Raw genomic sequence first — 13,406 nt, 5'->3', positions numbered from 1 at the left:
GGGCCCGTGAGCCATGGCCGCTGAGCTTGCACGTCCGGAGCCTGTGCTCTGCAACGGGAGAGGCCACAACAGTGAGAGGCCCGCGTATCGCAAAAAAAAAAAAAAAAAAAGGCTGAGAGGGTAGAGTAGAAGAGGGAGGAGAAGCGGCTAACGACTGACGGCCACTCTCTGCTGGCCCAGGCTTAGCGCCCACCCAAGGCTGACTCACTGAATCCTCAAAAGAACTCTACCTGTTTGGTGCCTTTACCTTCATTTGACAGATAGGCAAACTGAGAATTTGAAAAGTTACTTTTTCAAGGCCACACAACTGGTAAGAGGTGGAACCAGGAAACAAACCAGAAAGTTAGGAAATGCCAAGTAGGCCGGGGCCGGGGGCGGCGAGGGCGATGGGCCGTGAGGTGGGGCCCGGGCTCCACGCTCACGCCGGCCCGCTGCCCCCAGGACGTGTTCCTCATGATCCGGCGCCACAAGACCACCATCTTCACGGACGCCAAGGAGTCGAGCACTGTGTTCGAGCTCAAGCGCATCGTCGAGGGCATCTTCAAGCGGCCGCCGGACGAGCAGCGGCTGTACAAGGACGACCAGCTTCTGGACGACGGAAGGACATTGGGCGAGTGTGGCTTCACCAGCCAGACAGCACGGCCTCAGGCCCCAGCCACTGTGGGGCTAGCTTTCAGGGCAGATGAGGCCTTTGAGGCCCTGCGCATCGAGCCCTTCTCCAGCCCACCCGAGCTGCCAGATGTGATAAAGCCACAGGACTCAGGAAGCAGCGCCAATGAACAAGATGTGCAGTGAGAGGCCCCCGCAACCGCCCTACCCCCCCCCAATAAAAGAGATTTGGGTGTCAAAAAAAAAAAAAAAGAAATGTCAAGTATGTGAAATTTTAATAGAGGTGGACTACTAACTCCATAACCTTTAGTATTTACTCGGTGGTTGTTCTCAGAGGGGCATATGGAAAGTAGGTTCCTTGCTCTCTTTCTTTGACTGAAGGAGCAACGACCACAGAAGATATGGTTGTGACTTAGGCACTGCCCAGGGGAAGGGGTTCAGTCCTCTCTAAGGAGGTCCCAGGATGCTGGGTGGTCTCTGGTTCAGAGTAGAATGAGCCACCTCGATGGGCCATGGCCTACCTAGTAAAAACTTCCTGGCTTTCTCCAAGGTGGTAGTTTCCTCTCCTGTTTATCAATATGCTATAAAAAGAAAGTGCTTGTAAACAACTTGAGTGCGTGAACAATCTAATTAAAATAATTAAAGTAATAGCTTGTGAAAAAAGTAGTAAAACTAATTATTATAGAGTAGCAGTGTGGGAAGGCAAAAATTGCTGACAGTCTTTAGGTCTAAGCTGCTTCATTTGGCACAGAAAAACACAGACAGTTCACCAGGTCCCTTCTGCGGATATGGTTCCTCCCTCCCAACCTAGATTTAAACTCTATTGCTTCTCATCTCAACGTTTGATTTTCTTCTTGCAGCAGCCACATGTAGGTGACCTCCCAATGGTTCTAACTCCAAATTGTTCCTTAGGGTCAAATGTCTGACTTTTTTCTTTTTAACTCAGAAAATCATGAAAGTTTAGAATCTGAGACCCTATGCACTGAAGGAACATATAGACTCCTAGTAAATGACCCATGGATGCGTGACTCCTTTACCGACATGTCCATGTGATGACTAGCCACTCTGCTCAAGTTCCTTGCAGAGACAAGGAAATGTAGCTGTGGCTGCTCCGACTGCTGTCAAATACCCTTTTGTTTCTGTTTTAAGCTATCCTCTGTCCCTTTAATGTCTCACTGCTCCTTGTTCTATCCCTCAGGGCCATAGAGAATAAGAAAAATGCCACTCCCAGGTATTTGAAGGCAGGACTGTGTCAGCTCATGCCTTCCCAGTATCTAGTTCCAGCACCAAACCTGCTAAGTGTTCCACCTCCACGACATAGAACCTGGTTGAAAGGTCTCACAGTTTACCTAGGAGGGGTATTTACCTGAAACGGTCAAATACAGTCCTACAGAGGTGAGGACCATAGTCTTTGCTGGGAAAAGTAATAGTCGTATCTGAGGGGAAATGGAACATCAAGCCAGAAGGTAGAACAGGGGACAGAAATAAGATATCAACAGCAAATTTTTCTCTCAGAGGGTCAGGAGTAGAGGAGAAGCAGTAAGAAGTACAGGTACAGAAAGGCAATTCAGAACTAAGACCATGGAAGAGTAAATTTTTACAGGAGGTCCCCTTTCATTACATAGTGATTCATGTATAGCCTATGGTCATGCAGGGCCAGATCCCCTCAGTTTAACACTGGTAGTTCTTCAATTATTCATCATACAACTGCTATTGAAACTGCCTTTATAATCCATGCTAGAATCTTGTTGAACAGCTCATTAAATAACATCATCAGTTGGTAGAATCCACCTGACACTTTTGGGTAATAGGGTGTCACAGAGGCATTTAAAATGTATACCAGAGCATGGAGCAGACTTTCTTTGCTCAGGAAAAGTCACTATAGTGGACCCTCTTAGTTATGTAAACATAGCTTGATTAAGTACATGGAAAGCACTTAGCGTAACCAATAATATCATCACACATCACCTCCCCCCCTTTAGACTAAATGAGTCTCAGGGTTCTTGGACATTGGAGGTAAGTGAGGCAGAGGTGGCTTTCAGGAGAGAGATACAGACCATATTGCAGAATCAAGCAATTTCATTAAAATGTAAAAGTGATTACATGCACCCCAATGTTCATTGCAGCAATATTTACAATAGTCAGGTCATGGAAGCAACCTAAATGCCCATCAACAGAGGAATGGATAAAGAAGATGTGGTACACATATACAATGGAATATTACTCCATCATAAAAAGGAACGAAACTGGGTCATTTGTAGAGTCGTAGCTGGACCTAGAGACTGTCATACAGAGTGAAGTAAGTCAGAAGGAGAAAAACAAATATCGTATATTAACGCATGTATGGGGAACCTAAGAAAATGGTACAGGTGAACCGGTGTGCAAGGCAGAAATAGAGACACAGATGTAGAGAACAAACATATGGATGGCAAGGGGGGAAAGCGGGGGGGTGGGGTGGGATGAACTGGGAGATTAGGATTGATGTATATACCCTAACATGTATAAAATAGATAACTAAATAAGAACCTGCTGTATAAAAAATAAAATAGAATAAAATTCCAAAAAAAAAAGTAAGAGTGATAATACTGTGGCAGGAAAGAACAGAGTGGTTGGGGCTAGGAGATTCCCAGGGACCACTGGCTGTCTTGCCCAGGAACCTGGGGGGATAGGGAAGGGCCAAGTTCAGTATCCACATCTGTGTCTGCAGGCAGCATCTCGGCACTGGGTGCCAGAAGGGAGAGAGAGCCTGGGAGTAGGCAAGAGATTATTGTAAATATTTCAGCTGCACATTATTTAATAGAAAGTGTGCAGAAGTGTAAGTGTGAAATAAACTCCTTTAAAATGAACTCCCTTTGGGAAACAAATATACTTTGATTCAACAAAGCAGGTCATCCTGGTTTCATGTGGAATACCCCACTGACAATGTTCAATTCCCAGTTCATAGCCCTTTCCTTCTTCTAAATTTCTTAATGGTCACTAACTGGGATTTGGTGACATCATTCACAAGTTCATTGCGTAGCTGATGTAATTCATCCAGATCAGGAAATGTGTGCTCCCTTAGAACAGCAGGTTTCGTTCATTCAGCAGGTCTCACCAGCTTCTTCTTTGCAGAGCCCTGAGGTAGGTGCTGCAGGAACAATGACCAACTCTCGGACCACCCTCCACTCCCTTCAGGCTGCAGGTCTCCCTTTACAAAGCACATTGTGAGCTTCTGGCTTTGCACCTGCTCACTCACAGCAAGATGCCTGGTTATCCCGGAAAGTCCTCCAGCTGCTGGGGCTACCTTATCCTCTAAGGTAAAAATGAAATGGGAAACCCAGCATCTCTCTTCAAATCTCTAGATATTCCCAGAAGGTTATTCTTCTTCTAGTCACTTCCAGACTCCAGCTTCCTGCTTCTGCTAAAGTCTCCATCCCCACTCAGCCCCTCACCTCCTGTCTGCACTGTTCCTTTTCTACACCATGTTACCCCACCATGGAAACAGCTCCAATTCTTCCACTCCCCAGGCCCCATTCCCAAGGAAAACATCCCACTGTGCCAGTTCAGGTCCTCTGAGATTCAGTCACCAAGACACAATTAGAAATGCAAGAGATTTCTTGAGGAAAATGCTTCTGAAGGATAAAGAGGAGAGAAAGAGAGAGAGGGCAGGAGTAGGTAGGGGAAACCTCAGGCATGATCCAGGTCTGACACCTGTGAAGAGAGAAAGGGAAGGAAGGAAGACGATTGGTAGGAAGAGCCTTAGGACACAGCACAGCTCTGAGAAAGTCCTGAACAGGCAGATGGGGAGACTGAGAGCAAAGATCACCGTAGGAGGAGTCCTGCAGTGGGCAGGAATAGCCTAGTCATAGTCTCTGCTGTGTTCAGTCACTGGCTGGGGCAGCCCAGGGAGGCGGTGGCCTTGGCGTGAACATTGTTGTGTGTCCCAAAGGTGCAGCAGCTGGAGCCTGATTCTCCGGAAGAGAGACCTTAGCGGCATACTCCACAGCTGCCACACCCACTGACTTAGGGAACTACATAGCAGACTTTTATTGAGCTTCTAAAATAAAGGAGAGAACGATAGGACTTACGTAAAATCACAGCACAGCACAGCTAATGATGTAAAACCAAATATTGGACACCTTTGGGTTTAAAACTCACTCAGTCATTCTTAACTACTTGCCGGCTCTCTTTGTGGAGGGCCCTGACAATATCACCCCCTCACTTCCCTTCCCTTAGCTCTTCTTTCTCTTCCTCTCTTTTCCTTTCTGGCTGCCCGTCTTCAATTCTTGATACCTTTCATATACAAGGCAATTCATCCTTGGGGATTCCTCCTTTCATATCCAAGGTCATTTGCTAAACAAGGGATAGTCTTCTCTCTGAACAATTCTACTTCCATCTTCAAAATTAATGTTCTTAGGCCCATTACATAATTTTCCTCCACATTTCTGTAGAATTTTAATTGTAAAATTTAATTGAATTTAATTTTAATTGGTAACTGAGTGCATTTGCATTTTTGCCAAAGAATTAGATATGTCTTCTAAGATCCTTGCCATAACTGTCAATCACTTCATGAATGATTTCAACTCAGTATAATTCAACAATATTTATGCCGTTCCACTCAGTCCTAGAAACTACACTAAACTGCTTTGGGAGATTGCAAAGAGAATTGGAATTAGCTTCTGCCCCTAAGAAATAAGTTAGCTTCTAATTTCTTGAGAGAAAAGTGGGCATATGTATATTGCCATAATGACTCAGTGGCTGATTAGATGTCTAGCTGAGCAGGCTGAAGATGACTTCTAAGATCCTCATTCAGGTGTAGTGATCAAGATGTCATTTATCCAGAGAAATGACAGGACAAAATGCAGATGGAGGTGGGGATGAAGACAGGTAATTAGATGGTTTTAGACATGTTTCAGAGACACTCAATAAATATTTGTTGAGTGGATGAAAAAATGAATGAAAAGGTAATGACATGAGATTTTCAAAAGGGAACTGGAAGTTCCAACTTCAGGAGAGTAGTGAAGGAATGACCTGCAAAAAAAGGTCATGGGCTTGAATGAGGCTGCCCAGAGGAAGTACAGTATGAGAAACTGAACAAGCTAAGTCTAGAATCCTTGGAGATAATGTGCATGAACAGTTTGAGTAAAGAAAAGAAGACTGAGAAGGAACAATGAGACAAGAGAGAAAATGCCTATGTCAGTGTAGACAATAATATGAGCACATATCACCTTCCTGGTGTAGACTGAGTGAGTCTACTTCTGAGAAGGTAAACTCAGAACCACAAGAAGCTAGAATAGAACAGGATGGAGAAAAACCTGTTAGATTCTTCTTTGGTGGCCATGAAACCAGCTGTTTAGCAGAGTCAGGGAACAAAACACAGATAGAGGGGAATTTAGCTTCCGCAGGGAGGGAGGGCAGTGGGCGGTGCCACTCTGTACATTGGCGGAAAAGATGTACAAAGCCAGAAAAAACTTGAGTGTGGCTAGAGGCTGAGGGGAAGGAGCTGATGGAGGAGTTACTGCAGCTGGGACAGAGAAATGGGCTTATTGATGAAATGTCATCCTGCAAGAGCCCTGAGGAAACTATTGAATCCCTAGTGTAAGAGAGAGGTTAGCTTTGGAAAGGAGTGGGGTCTGTGTCCTTGAAAACAGGAGAGGAGATCAGGTGCAGAAGAAATGGACTATATTTTGAGTGGAACCACCATTTCTTAGAGCAAGAGAGCCAGGTGGGACTGTGGTCCTTGGAGAGTGTGAAAGATTTGAAAAGGCAATAGAAAGTTAGCGAGAGATGATACGAAGGAAGTTATGCATTCTCATCCTCAGACTGACTACATTCATTCACAGCAATAGCTATTGCTGGAGTTCTTATTTTTCACATATGACCTCACTTAGCTCTTAGAACAATCCTTAAGGTAGGTTCTATTAAAATCCCATTTTTTAGATGAGCAAACCAAAGCACAGATGGGTTTACAACTATGGAGCTGGACTTCAAACCCAACTTGTCTAGAGCCCATGCTCAAAGCTGCCTTCTCTTCTAGAACACCTAATCTTTCCCATCACTCCTTACCACACTATGCTCTTACCAAGCCCTGCTCAGGATTCCTCAGGCTGATTTCCTACTCTTGACTCTGGGCCTTCTCAGAGGTTCTTTCTGTATCAGAAATACCCTGTCTGCCAAGCAAACCATTTCTTCCATCACCTCTCATCAAGGGTTTCCTCATGTACACCTTTTCCGTGATGTCTTCTCTTTTTAGATGAATCTGATACTGAGATTCTCTTGCCCACGCATGTGCTGTACAACGCAGGTGCTTTCCTATCGCTGGATGCCCAAGCTTGCGGGAAGCTTTGTGTCTACATTGATGTCAGCTCCTTAAGAGTGTTAGAATCTCCAAGTGGGGAGGGCTTACGTAATTTGCTCTTAATACCTTCTTACCAGTCTCTATTCTGTGATGTTAGTTAACAAATAACATTTGCAGAATATGATGGTGATGCCAATAACTGTTCATTTTACCAGTCTTCTCTCTAAACATATCTCCAAAAACCCCTATAAGAATTTTAATGTAGGTAATTTTTCTTAAAACAAGATTGTTTTATTTTCTGGACTCATATGAATCTGGGCATTTTGTAATTTCATGCTGATGCTTCATCTACACTTTACATTTTTCAGTTGCTTTTGAGTTTTGAGGGAAACGCTAGCAGTTTTCTGCTCCCTCCCCTGGTCCATTTCTAGAAATGTGCTAGATTTCCTTGGCTCTGATTTCCCCAAGTACTCTGTCTTTCCAAGGAGCCATCCAAGCACTGCATGAAGGCTGCATTAAGGCAGCATTAATCTCTGCAGGTTTTCCTTCCCACTCAGGGGTTGCTCTGCTTGAATCATCCTAATTTATTGCAGGGAATTCCTAATTGCCCTTAATTTATCACTCTTGTGACACCTTTTCCATTTCTGATACATTTTACTGGCCTCAGGAAGGCAAGACAGAAAACTAGACTAAAATAAAACTTTGTTCAATTTTTCCAAGGTCCTGAATGTTCCCCCTCACCTACGACCACTTTAAGGTATTTAAAGACTCTTATTGGGGGGAGGTGGGGGGGGCGGGGAAAAAAAAAGACTCACTGTTGTGGCTTTTTCTAAGGCCATCCTTCCATTACCCTCCACTTTAGATTTTCTCAGTTCACGTTTACATCTTCTTAGTATTGTCTCAAAGCCCCTCTCCCTGTTTTTGTATTTTGGTTTTTTTAAATCTTTTTTAAGTGTGCTCATTTTATAAAGCAAGAGCCTTCTGTTTTTTCCATGGTAACTTTTGGTCATTCTCCTGTGATCCTTCTTTATTTATTAGTTTGTCTGAGCAGTTAATTCATTTCCTGGACACAGAGGATTTTTAAGAATCTTTAATTTGCCTTATTATCCACTTTGCCCCCTCAATCAACCCTTTGTAATAGTATCTGGTTCTTCTAATCCTATTTAGCATCCTCATCTACTTTATAATAAACTCTCCCCTTTCTTTTCAATGACTCTAGCTGCTGTGGTTCATCTTTCTACTTGCCTTTCTCCCATGATTTTAACATCTTGGCTAATTAAAGTCGAGCTTTCTCTTAGCTTTCTGCCAATCAACTTTTAGGAATGAGTCAAAAACAATTTTATTTTGGCTTCACAGTAAGTCTTTTCTTCTTGTGCCAATAATCATGTGTGGTAAACACCCTGATTTAAAGAATAAGCAAATTCTTGTTTTTTTAAAGCAACCATATCTTTTTCCTATCACTTCCTACTAGTTATAGAACATTTCATCACATTGGGTTATTTTGGTACTGATAGATATTACTTTTAAACACTTTTACATGTTTTCTTTTAGAAAAAGGATTTCGTGTAACTGATTCACTTTGCTGTACAACTGAAAATAACACAACATTGTAAATCATCTATAATCCAATAAATATTAAAAAAAAAGCAGTAATGGTATATGGAAAAAAAAGGATCTCATTAATGAGTACTTTTTTCTTGGTCTTAAACCATCTACACTTGCTAATACTTGTGCTATAGATATTTCTTATGGTTTCTGATGGAAATATTTTGCTTACCAATCCAAGCTTAAACTTTTGCCCTTTTCTGGGTGGGGGACAGATTTCTCTAAATTAATCATGAAGTCATTCTTATCTGGAATTCATAATATTCATGAAGCGATCTCAAATCGCTGCATGAATAAAGAGAGCTGCCTTTGAGTTTGACACTTCGAGGTACAAAGGGGTTAAGTTATGAGCCAAAGGAACCAAACAATAAGGCCTTGACAGAACCCAAAAGGGAGCCAGCATTCCTAAGTCGTTTCTCCCGGCTCCTCTCAGGCCCCCACCCGGCCAGGCCTCTTCTGTTGCTGGCTCGTTTCCTCTGATTGTAATTCATTCTGTATTCCTTCCTCATCCTCTGTCTTGGCTAATTGTTCTTTTCCCACACTACAGGGTTTTAATTTCCTCTAGTTATCGCCTTATCACCAGTGTCTACACTTCCTCCACTCTTTCTGACCCGTCTCCAGCTCACCACTGACTTTCAGTGACCCTGGCACGACTGTTTAACTGCACCTTAGTTTGCCCATCGCTGAAATGGGATTGTTATCTCTCCCTTTCCTTCCAAGGCAGCTGCATCAAAATCCAGTCATTGGAAGGACAGGTTGTCCTACCAACCTGTAGGTAGACCAACCTGTCTTACCAATAAGACACTAGGGACAGGTTGAGTTCTGGGATTTTTTTTTTTTTTAACATCTTTATTGGGGTATAATTGCTTTACAATGGTGTGTTAGTTTCTGTTCTATAACAAAGTGAATCAGTTATACATATACATATGTTCCCATATCTCTTCCCTCTTGCGGTTCCCTCCCTCCCACCCTCCCTATCCCACCCTTCCAGGCGGTCACAAAGCACCGAGCTGATATCCCTGTGCTATGCGGCTGCTTCCCACTAGCGATCTACCTTACGTTTGTTAGTGGGATTATTTTAATGAACCTTCCAATTACTGTCACTAGCAAAGCTGGATGCTGCAAGGATATGTCTTTTTTTTTTTTTTTTTGGTGCTCTTTGTCCTTATTTTTAAATTTGCCAGGGAATCCGGCAATACAGATTTTAATTGTCTGGCACAGTCACTGACCAGAGCAATTTTCTCTGGGCTCAAAAAATCTGGGTGACATTTGAGTGAATGTACTATCTCTCTTCTTTCAGGGGAAAAAATATTCTTTCTACCCGTCATGACATGGTGTTGTCCTAGGAACTCCATCAATGCACAGACTCAGTAACCAAGTTTCTCCGCGTAGGAAATGTTCATTTTTGAAAACTACAACCCATGTTTTCTTAAAATCTATTGCCATTATTCCATAGGAGGAGTGGGGAATCCAATGTTACATGGAGATCATTGATCCCAGGGTGTGCAGACAGGGAGATAGCACTCAGGCTTGCTATTGTTGTTTGGCTTGGAGTTTCTTTGTTCTTGCAGATCTGATTCTTCTTTTTCCTCTTGGTGCCCGGGGTTGGGGTCGGGGAGGGAGGGGGAAGTGAGCAGTCCTCTGACTGAGGGAGGAGATGGAGCGGAGGCCTTTGTTTTAAGACCACGGTTCTGATTACACCTGACAGGACTGAAACTTGATTCCCACAGAGCTTGCTCACACCTTATCTTCTTCCACCAGTGACTATTACGGCAGGAATGCAGCAGGAGTTGCCACTTTGATTCAGTTTGTATACTGCTGATTATGATAACCAAAATAAAAGTTCATTTATTTTCTTGAAATTTGCTCCAGGGGGAGTTCTCCCTTCCATCTTTTTTTTTAAATTGGTCAACATAGTGAGTTCTCATCTAAAGGCTAAATCTCCTGGCTGAGATTCTCTGAGTTCGAGAATAATCACATTTAATAAAAAGTCTGCCTGAGAAAAAGACCCATATAACCTGAGCTGTGGCCATGATTTTGTGGTATTTGGATTCATGTCTGTGAAAATATTTGGACACCAGATGGTGGGTGTTAGGCGCATTCATCCCAAACCAAAAGTTAAAAAAAATTCACACACACAAAACGTGGGGGGGAGGGAAAAGTCACCACTAGTTTTTTTCCAGGCATGTTGTATGAGTAATGGTAAAAGCAACAGCTAAAACAATAAGATTACTGTGTTGAATTCTTAGCGCGTTGTCAGGAATAAAGATTTCAAGTAGATTTCATATTTTCTCCCGCTGAATAACGCATACCTTAAGCACAACTCACTTTGACAGCTTCCCAAGTGTACATATTTTCTAAAAAACAAAATCATCCTGCTGGTGGAGGAAGCTATATGGGGTGACCTATCTCCTGCACAGGACTGGTTTGGGAAGGAGCCAAGTTAAACACTAAGCCAACAGCCTAGGGCCCCAGTCATTAATCCAAAATGACTTTTTCTCTGCAGGTTGATTTTGTTTTTAACTGTTGCTTCTCACCTATCTACTCTAATGGGTGGGGAGGCATAGGATGAATAAACCAAAACAGGGTAATAGAAAACTAAACTGTGGAACATATGATATATTTGTGGGAGGGTTGCTATTTATGTCACATGGTGGCCATGCTCCACGGGGATTTGGCTGTCCGTTTGTTGTTGTGGCAGAACAAACGTGCACTGTGTCCTGCAGGAAATCTGGCCCTGGCCCATGGGTACGCTTTAGTTGGCCTCTTTACAGAGGTAGGTCTATGCAGGCACCTGGCCTGGGTAGGAGCCTTTGTTTTCATTAAGTAGATGCCATGCTCTTAGCTATAGATCTGCATCTAGTGAGCAATGCAGAGTTTTGACACATTAGGTCCTTGCCAGACAATTTATCCTTGACTCCCCTATTGCTTGATTCTTTCTGAAGCTTGATTGGAGAAAATAACGCGTATGGGAGGATGCAGTCCTTTGTTTCTTTTAGATATTTTAAACTTTATCTCTGGATCAAATCAGATAATTAAAGAACTTTATATTTGAGCTACATCACTTTGTTCTCTTAGAGAACTCAGTTTTTAAGGACTTCACTTTGCTGTTAGGGGCCTTAAGTTAAGGATCCTCGAGTGACACTATAAGAAACAGCTATTGGAAACTCACTTTAAATGTTATTTATGACATCAAATGTCCCTTTGCAGGATGCCTGGGAGAAACTTCACGTCTCCAGTCTCTGAGCCCCTGGTATCCATCTTACAAAACATCTTGAATCCTATGACTGGTTTTGTTCCTTCGTTGCCCAGAGCCAAATTTGTGGTCTCTCTGTAGTAACTGCTTGAATCCCTATGGTTGGAATTTCTGTGCAGTGGCTTTATTTCTTGCTTCATTGTACTGTCTTTTTCTCTTTGCTCTGACTTATCTCTTTTATTTCAATTATATTGCATGTTTTTTGTGTCACCTAAGATACATTTCAAAATGAGGCAGGGGTTAAATGGATACCTTTATCATTCTTATGGCATTTCCTGAGCAAACATCAATAAGAAAATACCACTGGAGATACTCCCCAAAGTATGAATGATTATGGGAGAAAATTTTTAAGTGTCTTAATTACCTCTGATAATTGAGAATTGGAGATATGACAGCTATTTTTAATCAATTTGACTGAGGCACAGAGGAAATTGAAGACATGTTGATCTCAGACTCGATGAAGAGGAAGCAAAAATGCTCCGTCAGCTAGGACTCTCCTGCTGAAAAAACTAGGACTCACAAGAAGCGAGGAAGATACCATCTGGCCCTCACTGGATAGAAAATGGTCCTGAAAGGGCCCATCTGGAGGCCTACTTCATCTGGAGGGAAGGGTTACTCTGCTGAAAGAGCGACGGAGGGAGAAAATTCATTCTCCATAACACAATTTAATGCTTCGTACCCCGTTTTTTCATACTGTATATACATTATGATGATGATGCTTAAAGCTGAGCAAACCATAACTTGATCCCTGTGTCAACCCTTAGTAATGAAGCTTATTTATGCAGATAAAGTCTATCAGATACATTCAACAACGTGCCTGGCACTGAGGATAAATGAACACGTCAGAGTCCTTGTCCTCAACGAGCTCAGCCTTTTTAGCCCTTTTTGTTTGTTCATGTATTCAAACAGTATTAATTGAGAAACTGAAAAGAAGGCTGAAAGAAAAATTACGAGAGGGCACCTAATGTTGGGGGACCAAGAAAGCCTACCTGAGGAGGTGGCATTTAGATGAGGCCTGAAGGACAAGGAACTGGTCCAGGAGCCAGGGATGGGAAGGGAGAACGCTGAGCTGGCGGAACAGCGTGTGCAAAGCCCTGGGGTGGGAAAGGGATGGCTGGCGTGGCTGCAGAGCAGAGAGGGAGGGCCAGTGTGCACAAGAGGAGGTGATAAGGTACCCAGTGAGGTCATGCTGTAGGAAGGCATCTCTCCTTCTCCCAGATAGCCTCATGGTCCACGCCCTTCACCTCCTTCAAGTCTTTGCTCCAGCCATCTTCTCAGTTAGGCCTGCCCTGACCACCTCACCTAAATCGTAACAGCCCCCTTATTCCAATTAGTTTCCTTTGCACTTATCATCTTCTAATATAGTATAATACATTATTTATTTATTCTGTTCTTTATTTGTTTCCCCCTTACCCTCTTCTGTAAGCTTCGGGAAGGCAGGAATTTTTATCTGTTTTGTTTACTGATATATTCCCAACATTCAGAACAGGGCCTCGCAGATACTCAACCAACAGCTGTTGAATGGGAACTAAACTGAAAGGCAATGAATGTTTCAAGCATGGATGTAACCTTACCTCATTTATATTTTTCAGAGATAACTCCAGATTCTGAGTGAAAAGAATATTTTAAATCTGAAAGACACTTTTCTGCATTGCTTTA

At 42.9% G+C, this 13,406-nt stretch overlaps 1 pseudogene; it reads left to right on the top strand.

Moving 5' to 3' along the window:
- Positions 1-439: 439 nt before the first annotated feature.
- Positions 440-798, top strand: LOC132421296 (elongin-B pseudogene; annotated as a pseudogene).
- Positions 799-13,406: the final 12,608 nt, after the last annotated feature.

Source organism: Delphinus delphis, chromosome 1 (genome assembly GCF_949987515.2).
Source record: "Delphinus delphis chromosome 1, mDelDel1.2, whole genome shotgun sequence".
Taxonomy (NCBI): domain Eukaryota; kingdom Metazoa; phylum Chordata; class Mammalia; order Artiodactyla; family Delphinidae; genus Delphinus; species Delphinus delphis.
The sequence above is the reverse complement of the archived record's forward strand: the minus strand, read 5'-3'. Positions and strand labels throughout refer to the sequence as shown.